The sequence below is a fragment of the Eupeodes corollae genome, chromosome 1, assembly GCF_945859685.1.
Source record: "Eupeodes corollae chromosome 1, idEupCoro1.1, whole genome shotgun sequence".
NCBI classification, from domain to species: domain Eukaryota; kingdom Metazoa; phylum Arthropoda; class Insecta; order Diptera; family Syrphidae; genus Eupeodes; species Eupeodes corollae.
This window is the reverse complement of record NC_079147.1, coordinates 146,338,586-146,358,856: the sequence shown is the minus strand read 5'-3', so window position 1 is coordinate 146,358,856 and position 20,271 is coordinate 146,338,586. Positions and strand designations below refer to the sequence as shown.

At 36.0% G+C, this 20,271-nt stretch overlaps 1 protein-coding gene across 2 annotated transcripts in view; it reads right to left on the bottom strand.

The window, feature by feature from the left end:
• Nucleotides 1-20,271, bottom strand: part of LOC129942321 (furin-like protease 1) — a 705,779-nt gene that overhangs the window by 260,060 nt on the left and 425,448 nt on the right. For both annotated transcript variants that reach the window (XM_056051194.1, XM_056051193.1), the window contains exon 2: nucleotides 19,379-19,592. The gene's annotated coding sequence lies outside the window, so the exon portion shown is untranslated. The remainder of the gene's footprint in view (nucleotides 1-19,378; nucleotides 19,593-20,271) is intronic.

The window sequence follows — 20,271 nt, the reverse complement described above, 5'->3', positions numbered from 1 at the left end:
CAAGGCTGCAAATAATCTTAACAGAGGGAATAGGTTGCTAATGAAGAAAGTATTGATGGGGTCTTTACCCCATCCATATATATACTCATTCTTAAAAACGTTATTGACTGACATTTGTTTATATTCAGCTCTAAGCTGTTCTTTTAATACCCGAATGAGAAATGGTCGAGGTAGTTGAATACGGTAAGAAACATGCATAGACTTCATGGAGTTGAAAAACCAAACTAGATATCATTATTGGTGATGATAAGAAGAAGAGGCCCTATGTGGTAACCATATGTTTCTCCAGAAGTTGAAAAAAAAGGGAAGGAGAGATCTCATCTTAAGCGAACATCGTAAACACGGCTTTCTAGGTAAAAAGAAATGTGATATTTTATAAAAGCCTTTGCTAAAATCAATGGTCATTACGTCAAATTAGTTTCCCTTTTTAAACGCTGAGAGCCTAAATGACTTTCCAAAATATTGGTAGTTATAGAATTAAATCTCAGAAAACCATGTTGTGTAGGGGAAATAAAATATAAGCACGACCGAAATTAAGCTTTCGGTCATATGAGAGATCAAGGCCACGAATAATCTCAACAAAGGGAATGGGTTGCTTATGAAGAAAGTTCTGATTTTACTCTTATTATTAAAAAAGTTAGTGACTGACATTTTTTTATATTCAGCTTTAAGTTGTTCTTTTTACACCCGACTAAGAAATTGTCGAGGTCTGTTTGAATAAGTTAAGAACCATGCAAAGACTTCATGGAGTTGAAAAATCAAACTCGATATCATTAATGGTGATGATACGAAGAAGAGGACCTAAGGGGTTACCATAAGGAACTCCAGAACTTGCAAGAAAAGGGTAGGGAGGAGCCCATCTTAAGCGAACATTGTATGCACGGCTTTCTAGGTAAAAAGAAATGTGATATATTGTAAAAGCCTTTGCTAAAATCAATGGTCTCCTTTGGTTTTCCTTTTTAAACGCTGAAAGCGTAAATGACTTTCAAAATATTGGTAGTTATCTCAGAAAACCATGTTGTGTAGGGGAAATAAAATGTAAGCAAAATAATAGCGTTTAATATCGTACAAGATGTTTTCACAAGATTTTGGAATATTGCACAGTTAAGCAATCGGATAATAGTTTGTAATTCTATCTTTGTGACCTTTTTTCTAAACTGCGGTTGCGAAAGAACTTTTCTACTTGATCAAAGCAGGATCAATTTTTTAAGGAAGTAACAGACCAAGAAAGGCAGTTATTCAAAATGTGCAGAATCTGAAGCTAAAGAATTTTTTAAACATGTTGGAGATAGTTTGTGAATCATTTAAAATTTCATTATTAAGAATGAAGGAAAAAAGGTAACCATGTCCTTTTTGTTTGTAGTTAACTAAACTGATAAAATGACTTAGGATCATTTATTTCATCTGATTGAGTATCGATTACGCAGCGTTGATGAAGGTTCCAACTACCGAGACAATAAGAGTAGTCGGAAAAACATCACAAGCGAAGAAAAATGTCCCATAAGGGAACTTAAAGGGAGAAGGACTTGAATATTTGTTTGCAAGAAAAAAAATAAAGCTGACGGCAGAGGTACGGGTTTTAAGATCTGTCTCTAACAGGGAAGGACAAGCCGCGACCATAGGTCCAAGGTTCTTTAGACAATGGCTCCCGATAATCAGTTGGCATTGCATTTCCTCTCCAGCAAATAATAATCGGTGAGCCTACGACTTGTGCGAAGAATTTTGCTGAGAAATAAAAGAATGATTAAATTCTCTTCGTGCCGCTGCCAACAAATCGAGTTATGTCCATGACTTTCTTAGAAAGAGTTTATCACGGATTTATCAGTTGGGGGAGAAGCTCCCTGTCCAAACAGGTAAACAGGTGGCCTGTCATACACTTAGGCGGATGGCGGAATTAACGTGTAGAAGGAAGAAGGTAAAGGGTGATTTTTTTGAGGTTAGGATTTTCATGCATTAGTATTTGACAGATCACGCGGGATTTCAGACATGGTGTCAAAGAGAAAGATGCTCAGTATGCATTGACATTTCATCATGAATAGACTTACTAACGAGCAACGCTTGCAAATCATTGAATTTTATTACCAAAATCAGTGTTCGGTTCGAAATGTGTTTCGCGCTTTACGTCCGATTTATGGTCTACATAACGACCAAGTGAGCAAACAATTAATGCGATTGTGACCAAGTTTCGCACTCAGTTTACTTTATTGGACATTAAACCAACCACACGAATGGGTACAGAAGAGAATTTTGCGTCTGTTTCTAAGAGTGTTGCTGAAGACCGTGAAATGTCGATTCGTCGCCGTTCGCAGCAATTGGGTTTGTGTTATTCGACCACATGGAAGATTTTACGCAAAGATCTTGGTGTAAGACCGTATAAAATACAGCTCGTGCAAGAACTGAAGCCGAACGATCTGCCACGACGTCGAATTTTCAGTGAATGGGCCCTAGAAAAGTTGGCAGAAAATCCGCTTTTTTATCGACAAATTTTGTTCAGCGATGAGGCTCATTTCTGGTTGAATGGCTACGTAAATAAGCAAAATTGCCGCATTTGGAGTGAAGAGCAACCAGAAGCCGTTCAAGAACTTCCCATGCATCCCGAAAAATGCACTGTACGCTGGTGGAATCATTGTACCGTATTTTTTCAAAGATGCTGTTGGACGCAACGTTACGGTGAATGGCGATCGCTATCGTTCAATGCTAACAAACTTTTTGTTGCCAAAAATGGAAGAACTGAACTTAGTTGACATGTGGCTTCAACAAGATGGCGCTACATGCCACACAGCTCGCGATTCTATGGCCATTTTGAGGGAAAACTTCGGAATTCGGAATTCATCTCAAGGAATGGACCGGTAAGTTGGCCACCAAGATCATGCGATTTGACGCCTTTAGACTATTTTTTGTGGGGCTACGTCAAGTCTAAAGTCTAACTATTCCAGCTTTGGAAGACAACATTTCCGAAGAAATTCGGGCTATTCCGGCCGAAATGCTCGAAAAAGTTACCCAAAATTTCAAAATGTCTACATTTCAATTCCCATACTGAAGTTAGTAATTTTAAAACACAATATTAATAAAATATTAAACCTATATCACTTTATCACTTCAAATTAGGATTTAACTTTTGACCCACCCTGTATTAAGAAGTGTAGTATTAGTGTAGCCGCCTGTTAAGCTTCATTATTAATAAATCTCCAACTAAAATCGTTCTGCCAAATTGAACATACTCCCTTCTTTTGTGTTTTGCGCGTGTTGTGCACGACTACTGCAAGAAGTGGCCCATCTAGATCTATAGTTTAAGTATACAGAACCACCAAGCAAGGACCCCACCTCTCCTTTTCGCGAGTAAAGTCAATCCTTTTCTCGCACAGTCAACATCTACAAAATATAGGAAACTCCAAACGACAATACCTTTATAAACAATTCATTGGACAATTGTTGGACTCAATGTTATTGTTGCAAGGATAACTCAACGGATCTCTCATGCGGATTGTGCGGATGCGGAATAGCACGCCATACAACACCATATCGTCCGTCTGTCTCCTCGCGGCACCTTTCGCGTTCATTGTCGAGTCCACACACAACAACGTAACACATCGCCTTAGTTCCATACACACACATATGTACATATATATGTTTATATGTACATATGTATTTGTATATCGTCATGTCGGTCGTTTCGACAAAAGGATTTTTCACTTGCAATAACAATTACGATGTAAAAATATAACTGCTTCGCGCTGTAATTGTTTTTTCCCGTAATGGCCTGTGAAAGCACCTTAATGGTGCTTTCGGCCTTAATAACATTGTTGCCATCAGCCCGTTGCGTTGTTGTTGTTGTTTTACATTTGCTTCTGCTTTTGTTGCTTTTGATGCTATTGCTATGTTCCTGTTACTTTTCTGTTTGCTTGTGTGTGTTTTATATTTGCTTTGCGAGACTGCCAGAATCTTTTCAATCGCTAATGGAAACTTTTCATTTGAATGTTGTTTTTGTTGTTGTTGTTGTTGATATTTTTAATATAAGTACGCGCCTTCGTGTTTATAAGCAAATTAAGGTCGATGAAAAATTACCCACGCTCATTTACGCCACAGATTTATTACTTTTTTTGCTGTTTACACACGCTACCACCTTCCATCAACATAAAAAGAGGGTTGCAAAGACGTCAGCGTCAGTGTGGCTGCCAAACCGGGACGAAAGTGCACATGGATAAGCCTTTAAGAACAGTGTTACTACGTGTGCCTGTGGACTGTGCAGCGCATGCAGCATTCCACAAAAGTCGGAAATTTCTCAGCTGCTGCGGACTATGCATTTCGAAATTCCTCCGCGCGCAAATATTCAAATAGCCACTACCACACACGAAAAAAAGAAGGAACCGACGATAGGAGGTACCTACTTTGAATAAAAAAAGTGCGTCTTGTTGCTGTTTTTTTTTTTGTAAAAATGTTGGGCTGCGCCCAAAAAAGTATTTTACACGAATTTTTTGAATTTTGTTCATGGTTTTTCCTCGTTGAAAGTTTAAATATTGTATTTCTTGAGTCCTTCTCCTTAGCCATAACACAGCTTTAATGTTCGTCGTGCGCTGATGTTACAAGAAATCTATGGAACATGGTTTGGTTTGGTCATGGTTAGGTATTTTTCTTTTGATCAAAAATTTCTATACAAGGGGCAGCAGAAGAGAAAAAGAATAGATGAAAGTTGTATTTTTACATGACAAAAAATAAAATAAAAAATATACAAAAGAAAAGAAAAATAAGCTATAGGATAGATTCGAAAGTCGGAACAAAAGGACGAGTATAGAAAAGTTGTGAAAAGTTTAAACTGCCCTTAACTATATCCAAGAAGTTTATTTATGTATTTAGTAAAAGAAAAAATAATTGAAGCCAAAAAGTAAAGAAAGAATATAAATTGCGCACAGACTTTAAGATGTTTTGTTAACATACGTTTTTTGAAGTTATATTTTACTTATTTTTGAGTTAATATTTGTTTAAAGTAAGATTTATTATATGGATAGTGGAGGTGTTTATAATCGATAATAGAATAATAGTCGAATCGAAATGTCTTAGGTTAACATTTTCTTCGGATATAAACACGTTAATTAAGTTAAAAAAATTACTTTTGAAAGTTCAAGGCAAAATGCTTCTAGACATTAAATAACTTAGAAAGTCAATTTTTAACAAATTAGTAAAACTTACGCAGTGACAGTACTCAAATTTTGGGTCATCGTGAACAACCGGGCGACGATAATGAAACTGCGGGTAAGTTTGAGCGCAGCTTAGACAAGTAAGTTTTGTGAAACAATAAAAAAGTGTGGACTATTGGGAATATCGCTCCTTTTTTCCGTAATGTTGACAAAAACCCAATTTTGTGGAGTCCTCATCGACCTTTGCAATAAAAAATTTCGATAACGACATGACACCGTAATTTGAATACAGACTTAAGGTAAAAAACAGCATACAACAAAAAATTCAGATGACGTGCTCATCAATTTTGCTGCGGGTTAAAACGTGATGGTAGCCAGTACGTATTTTTTCACACTTTAACATCTTAATAGGAACTTGGAATTCTCTAGATCTACTGATCGTCAACCACATTGACAATTTTTGGAGACATGAGGCACGCTTCCATCATCATGGAAGTTTGAAATTTCTAAGGCCATACCATTGATTCGGCTATCTACATCGCTTTAAGCCCTACGGCAAAACAGGAAGATGCTGGAAGAAGATGCTCTATTCCAGGCTACAATCTAAAGAGATCGTTAAGACCTTCTTCGATTGAATCAAGATTAACGTCTTTCGAAGTTCCCAATCGCAAAAACACAATGCATCAGGAACCAGTGCCAACATTGCCAAGATGCAATTAGAAAAGCTGAAACTAACGTGGTCCATTTTAAACAGCTACCAACGTATGTATATATAAAGAAACCCTTGGCTTGATTAGGAATTTCGGCAGGAAAATATAGCCAAACAACAGGCACACAAAGCTGATCAGACAAAAAAAAGCTGCTACGAGCTCTATGAGCACAAAAGGCTAGAAAAACATCGATTTCTCAAAAGGAAAAAAAGCGAGTAAAAGGAGCGTGCGTTCGAAGATGTTAAGAGGTTCAAAAGCAGACATGAAATTCAAAAGTCCTAAAACAAAAGGTTGCAAGCACGAAAGTGAAAACAACAAAGCAGAACCACAGTCAATGGTGATACCACTTCTGAAGATTGTGTAACGGAGGACGACGAACTGAATTCCGTTATCAAGCTAGATGATCCATTCCAAATAGAAGTCAAAATCCAATAAATCCGTCTGGAACGACTTAGACAAATAAAGATTGCCATACCTAAGCAAAGCCACTGGACCAGATGACTTAAATGCCGAACTTATCAAAGCAACTTATCGGTAAAATATGGTAGGAAAAAAGCATGTCAGGTGAATAGAACCTCAGTACTGTATGCCTGAAATTGAAAAAAGAAAATTGTCTAAGCTGCATCAATTATAGAGGAATCAGTCTACTTAACATGGCTTACAAGATCTTCTCTGCCGTAATATGTGAGCGTCTAAGAACCATTTTCAACAAACTGATAGGTCACTAGCAGTGTGACTTTAGACCAGGCGTTGAAATATTAAAATTACGGACAATCATGGAAAAACCACAAGAACATGAAATCAACACCCACCGTCTCTTCATCAATTTCAAGGCCGCATGTTACAGCATCTACAGGGACGAGCTATTTAGAGGCATGTTTAGTTTTGATATCCCTTCCAAACTCGTCTATTTGTGCAGGATGATTAAAGACAATGAATTCGACTTGGAACTACTCAACCTTTTGATATCAAAAGAGGCTTGCGTCAAGGCGGTGAGCTGTCGGTTGATTTCTTTAAAATCGTTCTTGAAAGAAGAGCCACTATCTTTCAAAACTACATCCAATAATACAACTACATCCATCGGAAGAACTCAGCGTGATGTCAATGGAGCTTATGTGAGTATTGAGACAGAGGCGGAAAAAATGGGTTTTGCAGTCAATTGGCGCAAAGGAAAGTCGTCAAGAAAAGACTTACAACAATGACGTCTTGGTCAAAACGTCGCCGTCTACAGACGCAACATTGAGGTAGTTAATGACTTTGTCTACCTAGGCTGCGCTATTGACCCCGAAAATATTACCAGCTCTGAGATCAAACGAAAAATCACGCTTGCTAACCGCTGTTTCTTTGGGCTAAGAAAGCAACTGAGTAATGAACCATGGACTATGACAAAAGTGACGTTGAGTCGTATCGAGGGAAAAGTTTTACGCATGATCTAGAGTCCCGTATGCACAGAAAGTGATTTTAAAAAAAGATTGAACGACGATCCCTACAGCGACGTTGAGTTAACGTTTAGAATAAAAGTCCAATATTTGAGATGGTTGGGTCACGAAGAGCACATGGAAACAACTGCTCCAGCTCGGTAAGTCTTTGAATCCAAAACCACAGGACAAATCAATAGAGAAAGGCCGAGCATCAGGTGAAGTGCACACATGACCTCACCCAACTTAGAGATCGCAACTGGAGAGATTTAGTTTGGGACTGAGATAGATGGAGAAGTTTTTTTAGGTGAGAATCTAGGACTTAAGGACTTTAGCGCCACCTTAAGTAAGTAAGTAATTAGTAGACTCGCCGCAGTTGCAGGTCGGAAAAATCTAAGAATGATTGTTGAAAAGCCTTTTCGTCCTTAAGGTGTTACTATTTATTGCGGTTGGTAATGGTGCGAGATATTTTGACTTAACAACTTTTCAACTATTTTTTTCTTTGAAGCCAAGTGAAATATATGATGTCACATGAACATATAAGTTGGTCATGGTCATGGAACATTTCAAGAAAAGAAGCTGAATTGCAAATGGCTTAAAAATGTATAGTTTTCTTCTGATAAAATAGTTTTGCAAAAATTTCCAATTTGTTGGGGGTTTAAAAACACAAAAAACTTAATTACGAAATGCAAAATTGTTATGGATTAAACTTACGATATTTCAAGAGAAACAATCTTATTTGAAGTATTAAATTGAATTTCGCTTAAAAATCAAAAAATTAATATTGTTTTTCAAACAAGTAATAAAGGTTTTAAATTAAAAAACATCAATTTTATTCCCATCAACTCCAATAATTTCCAACGATCATATAAAATATCAACAGCGAAAAAGTCCTTATCTTTAATTGACTGAGATATCTTCCATACTGTAACCTATAAAATACTTGTACTACATATAAACTTATTTGTAAAATAAGTTTTCTCTCAATTTTTAGATCGACTCAAATCCTTTTTCTGTTGTCGGAAGTTGAATTTAATGTTTATCCTATCATGTTTATGCTATATGCAGAGTTCCTTTCCACAAAGGTCTTACTTTTCTATGCGCCTTATGAGAGAACCCAAGCACCAATATAAAGTTATCCTCTTTAGATTCATCAAAAACACGCAAAATGAATACCAAAGTATAAAAAAGAACCGATTTGCAAAATCATTGAATCGCTCGATTAAACCAACAAAGTTACTTGCAAAACATAAAAGATGTATTCCTACCAACTGGCCTTCTCTGTCCGATACGCCGTCGTATATAACGTCGAGCCGAGCTGAGAGTTAAGTTGAGTCAAGTCGAGAAACAGAGATGCTATCCTACAGATACTTTTCATGATTTATATGTACTCAGTGTAACGAGTACACCAGCAGCCGAGCATTCAATCGAGGCAAAAGCGATGCATTGCAAATGAAACGTAACCAAAGGACTCTATACTTGTGTCCTTCTTTTTCTGAATTCAGAGATTTTTCCATGCTGTGATGTGTTGTATGTGTGTTTGTGTGCATTGAATTACAGAAACGGCAACAACAACGAACGTTAGCAGGGTCAGAAACAGAATCCGAATCCGAATACGAATCAGAATCAAAACCAGAACTGAGCTTTCAAATGAGAAGGACCTGAATGTGATGAATTTATGTCTCCATCCTTGACACATGATTACTACTGGCATTTCACGGACTTAACGCGTGGTTGGCTCAGCTGAATGGTTTGGTGGTATCTATAAAATATATGTACCTATAGTCGAATCATTTCATTTCGTTTGGTCGCAAATTCGTGGCACATTGCCAAAAATTTCCTACACACAAAAACAAAAAGACCCCCATCATGTGAAGAATTACCAAATCCGTCTATCAAAGACGCGGAGCTTAAAAATGATCAATTGAAGAGAAAAACCGTCGTAGCGCCCGCCGCAGCCGCGCTCTGCATCGTTGAGTCATCACCGTACCTTCATTATTTAACCTCCACAAAAACAAACATCCTGATGGTGAAATGTCGTTGTCGCTGTCGTTGTCCTTTGCATTGCCGATTTAGAACAAACGAAGGTACAATATGAAGTGAAATCCGCTGTGTAGATTTATTTATTTGTATAATGCTTTGTCAAGGAAGCCGCTCACCCGCTTCTCTCTGCTTTAGAGCTTTATGTGTTCTCTGTGGTGATGATATGCTTGTCTCATCGCTTAAGGAGCACAAAAGTGCCATAGCTAGTGAATTTACCGCTGGATTTCTTTCCATAGCAGAGCCTTCGGAGAGGTGGCGGAAGGATATACCCTCAGGAAAGGGATCAAACTGCAAAAAGGTTCCTAATGAAAGTGGTTGTACTCTCTTCTACAGTGTATTGAAGAACGGTATGGGTACATACTCGACTCGTATACCTACATGTGATGGGTGGTGATGCTGATGGTGGCAGCCTCGCGTGACCTATGATTTATGTAAGGTTCCGCCTACATCATAACCACCACTCGGCCACTTTAGGACGTATAAGTGTGCTCTTGAAGGCAAGGGAACTTTGTCGTCGGTGTTGTCGTCGTCATCATCATCATCATGATCATCCACATCGTCATCGCCGTTGTCATCGTCTTTCAAGCCTTAGGGGTAGACAATGCTTCAATTACTCTATATAGGGGTGTTTTGTTGTTTGTGTTTAAGAAAGTGTACGTAGGTAGCATCACAGCTCACAGAGCAACCGACGAGAAGACGACGACCGACGACGTTGAGAAATTAAAATGCCGCACTTGTGCTCCTTGACACACAATGCACCTTACCTATACAAACACACGCATCACGTTAATAGATATATTGTGCACGGTGTTTTAAAGCTCATTCTAGAATACAGAACGCATTGTCACGTTCGCGTATTGTTCGCCCTTTATACCAGATATGGATGCTTACTTTTGTTGATATACTCGCGTATATGTCTGAAAAATTGTGGGAACCTTTTAATTACAAACGTCACCGACAGATGATTTAGTGCAATTTCAAAAGCACACATAACGCTATGACAGCACTCAGCATGCAGAAGGATAAAATGTACTTATACATTTTCTGGAATTAGATATAGGAAAGAGCGAGGATTATTTTATTTGTACGGATGCGGATGCGAACCCCGACCAACATGGCCTGAACCAATATGGAGCAACCATAGAGATATGTTGATGGTGTTAGATTTTCTATAGCACAAGTATGTAGGTATATTATATTGGGCTGAAAAATGGCATTAAGGGGCTATAAGTGGATTTTGTGGTGGAAATATATACTGCTTACTTATAAGTCTATTAATCTAATTTGAAAGTGTTGACCTCTTGTGTTTGAGTTGTGAGTTATGAGTTATGAGTGGACGCGTGTGAAGTATTATAATATAAGTATATGAAGCTTTTTGTTCGAAAAAAATCCTTATTATGTCTGGAAGCTGTCTTCAACCAAAACGTCTAATTTAAAAGAAAATCATGTTAAAAGGGCGTCAACAGAGATATTTTGTTTTCTTTGTTTGTATGTTAAATGCTTGAATATGTATGAAAATAATATGTATGAAGTTATTTGTCATTATAAGCTAGGCAAATTATAAGATTCAATTATACTGCCGAATTGTTAAGAACCTTTATAATTCAACCGACTCCAATTATAAAAGGCTTTTCAAAAAGAGGTTTTATTTTGTTTTAACGTTGAAAGTACGCTAACGAGTGTTGCTGAAGACGTGTTGTTTTCAATCTGACAATACTTTTTTCATCCGGCCCGGTACCCAGCAGAGGTAAATTTTATACTGTTGTGCCGTCTCAATTAGATATGATCGACAGTTATAGAATTATAATAGAGTTTGTAGACACAGAGTCCAGGGATTGATAGCGAGAAAATACGGTAAAAGTGGACTGACTCGGCCTCCTGGAATGCAATATGCTACCAGAAAGATATGGAAGGTATAGAAATCTGAAACTTTCTGTCGAAATGCAGTTGGGATTGGTGTAATCGGTGTGCTTTGGAATTTATTCTAAATACCTAAGAATTACGGAGTGGCCAAAGCTGTTGTTAATTTACTGTGACGAAGCTTGAGGCGAACAGCAGAGCTTGCAGCTATTTGTTTGCTAAAAATGTCAAGGGGTGTTAGGTAGAGTAGTGTGTCCTGTGCCTCAGTAGAGGTTGTGTGAAGCGATCCGCTTAAACATGGGCAAGCTGAACGTTGGATTCAATTTAATTTATCGCGGTTTAAAACTTTTTCTAAGAGTCAATTATTACCAATACCTTTTTTGCAAGAAAAGAGAGCTACAGTAGTAGCTTTCTTGTGTAGTGCGTTCCCAGTTAAGTTGTTTTTCTAAAATATGACCCAGGTTCGAGTTGGATTCGTTTAATAATATCGTTTAACATAACTGTTTGTATTTCCTCGAAAAAAAGACTAATTCGGTTTTATATGGGTTAACACCCAGTCCACACCGATCAACTTAAAGAAAGAGCTGGTCTTAGGCATTTTATAAGAGTTTTTTAAGGATGTTAAGATGCTTTCATGAAACTGCTATAGCAACGCGTAAAACCCACAGAAATCGAAGACATTTTAGAGATACTTTCAACAGAATTTCACGGGTTAAAATTTAACTTTTTTTTCGGACTTCTTTCAAAGTTCCTTTAATAATAATTCTTTCAACTGCGATAATTTAAGCTGTGAAACTTCAACCTCTGATTAATCTGACGTAAAAAATCAATACTTTTATGTATTGAAATCGTTAACTTACTCAAATTGCATAAAATTAAATATTAATGTTTACAACATTATAAAAGTTTATCTCTAAACTTTACGATACTTGCATACTAGATGCTGATAGAATACCATCTATTATTTTGAAAAACTGTTTAAGTCATTTGTTTTTGTTTCCAAATTTTGTTTTAAAGCTTAATAAACGGTGATTTTTTTAAAGATTGAGAACTTTTTAAAAAAAAAAAAACGCATAAAATTTGCAAATTCTCATCGATTCTTTATTTGAAACGTTAGATTGGTCCATGACATTTTTTTTTGAAGATAATTTCATTTTAATGTTGACTGCGGCTGCGTCTTAGGTGGTCCATTCGGAAAGTCCAATTTTGGGTAACTTTTTCGAGCATTTCGGCCGGAATAGCCCGAATTTCTTTGGAAATGTTGTCTTCCAAACCTGGAATAAGTGCTGGCTTATTTGTGTAGACTTTAGACTTGACGTAGCCCCACAAAAAATAGTCTAAAGGCGTCAAATCGCATGATCTTGGTGGCCAACTTACCGGTCCATTCCTTGAGATGAAGTTTTCTCTCAAAATGGCCATAGAATCGCGAGCTGTGTGGCATGTAGCGCCATCTTGTTGAAACCACATGTCAACCAAGTTCAGTTCTTCCATTTTTGGCAACAAAAAGTTTGTTAGCATTGAACGATAGCGATCGCCATTCACCGTAACGTTGCGTCCAACAGCATCTTTGAAAAAATACGGTCCAATGATTCCACCAGCGTACAAACCACACCAAACAGTGCATTTTTCGGGATGCATGGGCAGTTCTTGAACGGCTTCTGGTTGCTCTTCACTCCAAATGCGGCAATTTTGCTTATTTACGTAGCCATTCAACCAGAAATGAGCCTCATCGCTGAATCGGACGTAAAGCGCGAAACACATTTCGAACCGAACACTGATTTTGGTAATAAAATTCAATGATTTGCAAGCGTTGCTCGTTAGTAAGTCTATTCATGATAAAATGTCAAAGCATACTGAGCATCTTTTTCTTTGACACCATGTCTGAAATCCCGCGTGATCTGTCAAATACTAATGCATGAAAATCCTAACCTCAAAAAAATCACCCTTTATCTACTTGTGTGTTTCCATCTCTTTGAAAAAGATCTCTTATAATTTTGTTACCTAAAATAAAAAATTAAAAAGACGAAGTTAAAACTTACAGATAAATTGCTAGACTATCTGTTATCCCTAAACGAGACCATTATTTCTGTATCGTTATGTTTTTATGTTAAATGTTTAATATTTTTAAATAGTTCTAACGTCACATTTTTAATGGAATCAATTGAAAACTGTATTGACTTAATTACTGACTTCAGTAAGGCGTTTGACAAACTCTCACTTCAAACTCTGTACTTTTCAATGGTTGCAAATCAAAAAATTTCAAAGTTAGGTTTGGCATTCCACAAGGTAGTCATTTAGGCCCTATGTTCTTTATTTTATTTTTAATTTTCGATACTGTTTCCAGTTTTCCTGATTGTGCAAAATTGTAATTTGGCTTTAACTTGGTTTTTGATTGACTAGGAGCTTAACGAGAAAGCTTTCTGTAATTTCTTTTAATTATATGCTTTACGGAGTATCATTACTATCGTTACTAAGGCTTATTCAATATTTGGTTAGAGGGAACAGAAACAATTTTCCTATCCCTATTTTATAAAGCAGGTTTTGTAACATTTGTCTGGCCAATTCTCGAATACGCTTCTCAATCATGAGCACCAAATTATTACTGTCATAAATCCAGAGAAGAACAGTTGCAAAGAAGGTTTCTCAAATTTGAGCTGAGGGAGTTAGGATGGGCTAATTTTAACGATCTTTAAAATTATCAATACACCAAAACTAAGACCTTCATATTTATGTTTATGAACTATTTTCTCCTTTGAATATTACGTTTACATTATTTACTTACTTAAATTTTAAATATACCAACTTGTTTGACCGCAGTTAATATACAGAACTCCCCAAAGCTAGTGCTAAGCTATTTTAAATAAATGAAAGCTTCAAAACTGACAACTGCTTAAATAACGAGACATTCAAAAAGAAACCGCTTATTGGAAACCCCTATACAAGCTTAAAAGCTATATTAAAACTTTAAACCTAAACCTCCTGCTTCGAGTATCGGAATTATAATTAAAAGAAGTTATTAACTGTGTATTCTGTCTCGAACAACGACAATAACAAAAAAGTGCACTTGGGCGTATACGCTTTTTTTTTAAATGATTTCCGGAAAAACGATCTTTTGTTAGTTTATGTATATTTTTAGGGCAATCCTTGAAAACACAACCAAAAAAAAGAAACAACATTTCTTGCTCATCATCAAATAAGTACGGAAGGATTTCTCAAAAGTCTCTAAAGTTCTTGAACTGACCGAAACCATTAAGTTAACAAATTTGCAATGGAGAAAATTCTAAAGAATATTTTTTTGAAATAGTTAAGCTTATTTTCTCTAAAGAAAACTTCCAACTTTATACAAAAGATAAGCACCACATATTTTTCTTCAATAAATTCCTTCACGGTAAAAATTTAGTATACATTTTTTTCCCTAGAAAACTCTTCATCATCTTCTCATTGTTACTGGAATTTGAATGGAAATGGTATAAAAATAAATAAAAATAAAACGACAATACGCAAAAATTTAAATGAGGAACAAAAAACATCGGGACATTACGAATGCAGCAGGCATAGAAAACTCTTTGGCGATAATAAATTCTTGAATTAAGCATTTTACCTAAGTAGGAATGCAAATTAAATGGATAGCTTTTGCCTTATAGATGCGTCTACCTATCTCTACTCTCTCATACTCTGTGGGTGATGGCGGCGGCCGGCGGACGGCGGCGGAGGTAACAATGCCACCTCCTGTGCAAAATGACTTTTTACTGAATTCTTCAACAAAACGCTCGCAATCCTGATGCCATCAAGGACTGGGGAGGTTCAAATAGGTATAAAGGATTACATAAAATGCAGGGAATGAATAAAAATATTGCAACCAATTTAGAAATGAAAATGGCCTACATAAGTCTCTGCATTGGTATAGAAGGGATATAAAATAAAAATCAAAAAGGAGTTTAAATAATAGACAGAAAAATAGGAAAAGTAAAGTAAAAACTCAGGTACCCATCCTACAAATAGTATACCTGAAGCTAAGGAAGGATAAAATAAAATCTAAGGATGAATCTTTATAGATGATGAAAACGCTATAGAGTGGGTCGGTCGTTGGCTTCGTTCGTCATCGTTATTTCCATTCTTTCTCGGAATATATCCGCATAATGTGTCGTTCGTGTGTAAGTAGGTAGGTAGCTAGGTAGGTATGTACGCCCTTTATCTTTTCATTTGAAAACCTATTCGAGAAATGAAAATTTATTTCTTTAAGGATTCATCAAATACAGAATGAATCTAGGAGTTATAATATATACATACCTTACCTACCCTTATCTACTTTTTCCCTGTTCACTTTGGAGCTAGCTCAACATTGAGGAAGTAAAAGTCTAGTGGCGTGAAAGATGATCTATAGAAATTTCTCACAGTGAAATAAAAACGACGACAAAAAATATTTATAAATGAAAAGAATGATGAAATGGATATTTTCACATCATGCAAATATTCCATTCATTTTGGATGGCGCATGAAAATGGAAAATTTAATGCATTCGTTTTAATTTTCCATTGAAAGGTAATATATATCTGCCAACACGTGTGAAAGGAACACAAAAAAAAGTGAAGTGATAATAATAAAGTATCTAAGTGATAAATTTTTTCAAGTGCACATTTTGAAAAGAGGAGAAATTTTCATATGAATTTATTGAGAGCAGAAGTTGATACTCGTATATAGTGATGTGAGTTAGTTATATGAAATATTCGTCATATCCTCTTCGTCAGAAATTGTATGGAAACGCTTTTCCTTAACGTCTGGTAAATGGTGACTTCCTGGAATAGGACGGCGACTATGGAACATGTTTGGAGCAGTATGAGAGGCACAAACTAATTTAATTATGAACAAGCTAAAACGATCTACACTACGAATTTGTGTACCACGACCACTTACTAATCGCAAACAGGAAGAACTCAGCTTTTTGGATGTCTTAAACATAAAAAAGCGCTTCTATGTCTTTTAAGAATTATCGAAATGTAAACATATCACACGTTACGCAGCATATGACAAGGAAACAAGCAATCATTACCCGTGTTTTTTGGGATTTAATAAAGGGTTTTCCAAAAAACGCTAAGATTTTGACACCTCTTGGCGACCATATTGTTTCTGTCAAAAAACATATTTTTTTCAACAGTCACTTAAGAAAAATCATCATGGTAAGTTACAGCGTCGAGCAAGACGTGCAAATGATAAGATTTTATTACCAAAATAGGTTTCCTTTAACAGCATCGATGTACGCGTTGCGCCTTTTGTATGAGATATTGGGCGTCCTTTCAAGATGACTCTTCAACGTTTGGAGGCCAATTGCAGGCAAGATCTGCCTAAAACGCTTTCGAGCAGAATTGGAGGCAGTCAATTCTGCGTCTTCAAGAAGAATATGGCCTGTCGCAGACTACAACCCATACAAAATCAAACTAACCCAGGAGATGAAATTATACGACCATACGGTGCCTCGTGTGTTCGCTAATTGGATTTTAGAGCAGTTGGAAGTTGACATCATTTTGATCGAAACATTTTAAGAATTTAGGTGGATTATGGGAAGAGATTCACGGGGTACTAATGCATCTAAATGAAGTTACTGTTTGGTGTAAATTTTGGACCGTACTTCTTCCAAAATGATGCTGACCAGGTTATCACCCGCAAATGCAATCGCTTTAGGTCGATGATCACCAATTTCTTGTGACCTGCGAATTGAATGATATGGACACCAAAGATATAATGTTTCAAGAGGATAGTTACCTGTCAATCAGACCAGGACCAAATTGATATGCATGACATGGTTATCTCGCACCAAACGCGTCGAGAGGCGGTGTGAAGTGGTCCCTAATATCGTGTTATCTGACAACCTTAGACTTTTTATTGTGAGGCTTTTTAAGTAGGTATATTCGAATAACCCGCACACTTTAAAAACAACAAAGAATAGATGGATGGATGCTCTTCTACCATCAAAGCCATCAAGTGTCAAAAGTACCACCGCAAAGTCTAAGATGCTCAATTTTATTTGCACCAAAGAAGAACTTTTTCTTTACACGAAACGTCTTAAAAAAGTATAAAAGAAATAACTTTTGTTGTTAAAAAGAATATCATCGTGAGTTTAAAGCTACATTGGTAAGGACTAGAGACATACTCGAGTTAATTGAAAATAGTAATCCAGACAAAAAAAAAGTTTAATTAGCTTTTATGTCGCTAATTTCGAGACGATAGAACAAACACAGTAAGAACCAAAGCATCAAAAAAGCAGTCTATCGAAGTCAAACTACAAAATATACAATTTTAATGTTTCTTTGAAGGAATGCTGCATTTGAAAGGAGACTCCTATTAGGGTTTGCGGAAGTATTCGTAAGCTTGGTTTTAAACAGGCTGAAAAACTTGACAAAAATAGAATAATTCCAGTAGCGTTGGGTGTTGAGAAGCACCATCTCGGGTGGTAATAGTTTACTAGTGCAACAATTTTGAGGGGTTGAAATATATATGTATGTATGTATATATATTTATGTATGTTTTCAATTTGCATCTTGAAAAGACAAAGCTCGATGGTAAATCAATAAGTAAAATACGCTTTATTTGCTTTATGAATCACAACTTTATCAAAAAAAAAGTTTTGTGCGTTATCGCGTCACAGTTTATTTTTCGCCCTTAATAGAATATATGGACTTGGACGGTAATAGTTTTAAAAGGATAGTGCAACAAGTCTCACAGCACAGCTAACAATTGATTTATAGAAGATTAAATTGATGAGCTTTTTATCTCAAGACATGGGCCAGTTCGTGTGACTTAACACCTCTAGACTACTTTTGTTTAATGGTTAAGTTAAGACACTAGTTTATGCCAAAATGCAGAACTCGGTGTAACAGCTCAGAGCCAATAAATACAAATAAATAAATAAGGTGGCGCAACAGCCCATGAAGGACCAGGGGCTAGTGACTTACAACTCTCAACCATTCCTGTGTGCGAGTAATGTTGTCAGGGATGGAACGGCTAATTTAAGAAAGCACTTTTTCATGGCAAGAATTAATCTTGGTGGATTTGTCAATTCCTCGCAAGAGGCAGTGCCAGTGAAAAAAGTTAGGTGGCACATGCAGGGATTGAACCCAAGACCCCTTGCATGAACATGAAGGCCAAACCCACTAACCATCACGCTACAGGTACAAAAGCTCAGAGCCAACATTCTACTTTAGAAAGCGGCCGTTTGGGGCTAACATATCTATCGCTGAAAAGGTGACCACAGTGGCTATATGAACCAAGTCGAGCCGCATTTGTACATTGTTTAATTGTGCTTGTAGTCGTACATAAAGTTTTTGAAATATCTCAAATGATTTGGCTTTTATTGTTGGAAAAGTTCTTAAGTACCTATTTAAAAACCCTTTACAACCATACATTGGTGAATTGTTAATTCTACAAAAAATAAAATCTCTTACTGAAAAACCTTTCCACTCACAACTAAAACTTATAGGAGAAACATTTGCTTATATTTTTGTTTGTTTTGATCTAAAAGAATATTTTAAAAGGTCTCTAAGGAATGGTGCAATACAAAACCTTTTGGGGGGTTCTTGAAAAATAAATAAATCTGTCATGTCAAAAAAATCATATTCAAATCTGACAGAAGCTGTCAAAAAAGAGAGTTACACTCTTACAACGATAAATTCAATAAAAATTCAATCATCTTTTTATCATGCCAATCTTGATTTCCTATTTGAACAGTTATTTATTAGATACCTGCCTTATTTTTTGCAGGTGGTGAGATATCAAATTAGGTTTTTAAAGGGTTATACAAATTTTACATTTTATAACTTGAGAATGCTTAAATTTTACTATGAATTTGAATAATAACAATTCTAATTCAATTTTATAAGCCCCTTCAATAGTATATAGGCATTTTATTATTTGAAGGGATGCAACAATCCTTTTTCTTTCATGATGGATACTCATGATGATTATAAAGAATCATTGATCTATTCTCCTCCCTTAAAGAAATTACGTGCCAAAAATATACAACTTTTATACTTCAAGGTAAACATCTTTGAATCAATCAAATTGGGTGGAAATTCGAAGAAGATCCTTTTTTTATTTTCTATTAACATTTCAAGGGACTTTAATAGGATACAATTTACCAATAACAACAACAACAAGGGCAACAATTTAACAAGAAAAACAAAATAAATAAAGGTCTAATACAATCAAATAGACTTACGTGTTAACAGTTTTGACTGATGTGCTGAGAAATAAAATAAAAATCCCAAATGGCAGTGGTGCAGGTTGATTTGAAATGATATGCGGGTTTTGCTGCTGATGCTTTTTTGTAATGAAAGTTTTTTTCTTTTTTCTTCTCAAAACTCAAATTCAAATCGAATTTTTCGATTTTTATAGATAGGTGATGGTATCCTTTTTCGCTCGCTTCACACTCTCTGTAAATAGAATAATGAAAGAAAAAACGTATAAAGAATTTGAATATCTATTTGAAAGCATTTTTATTTTTTTGTAAAAATTTACAAGCAACCTAATTTGGTTACAGATAGATTGATAGATTGATAGAATCAATCAATTTATAGATAGATAAGGTTTAAGTTTATAGGCAATTCCATTATAATTTTATTATTAGCGTTAATTTATCATTTCTCACAAAATGGCAATTGCACAATTTACATAGACATGGTTTTGATACCTTACTGATGTCAATAATATGTTTGAAAAAAAAAATAATAATTTGAAAGAACGTAATCAAATATAATGGTAAAAACCTTCATCAATGATTACATAGTAAATATCCTTAAATTAAGATGGGAACGAAGGTAGAGATGGTAGTTTTTCTCAAGAAATCATTTGCAAGATACATTCATTTTACTTTTAGCTAGTTCACTGGGATTATCAAAAGAGTATTCTCACAGATTAAGTTTGGGTCTAAGTGAAAAGCAGGGCAAGTGCAGAGGAGGTGAGAGATTGTTTTACTGTGATGTCTCTGTGACCCGGCACCCAACAGAGGTGAATATTAAATTGCTGCGCCATCGCCATAAGAGACGATCGACAATCGAGGGCCGTCTGAGATTTGGTTGAGACGCCGTCAAGAGATTTGATAGCAGCCTGGGT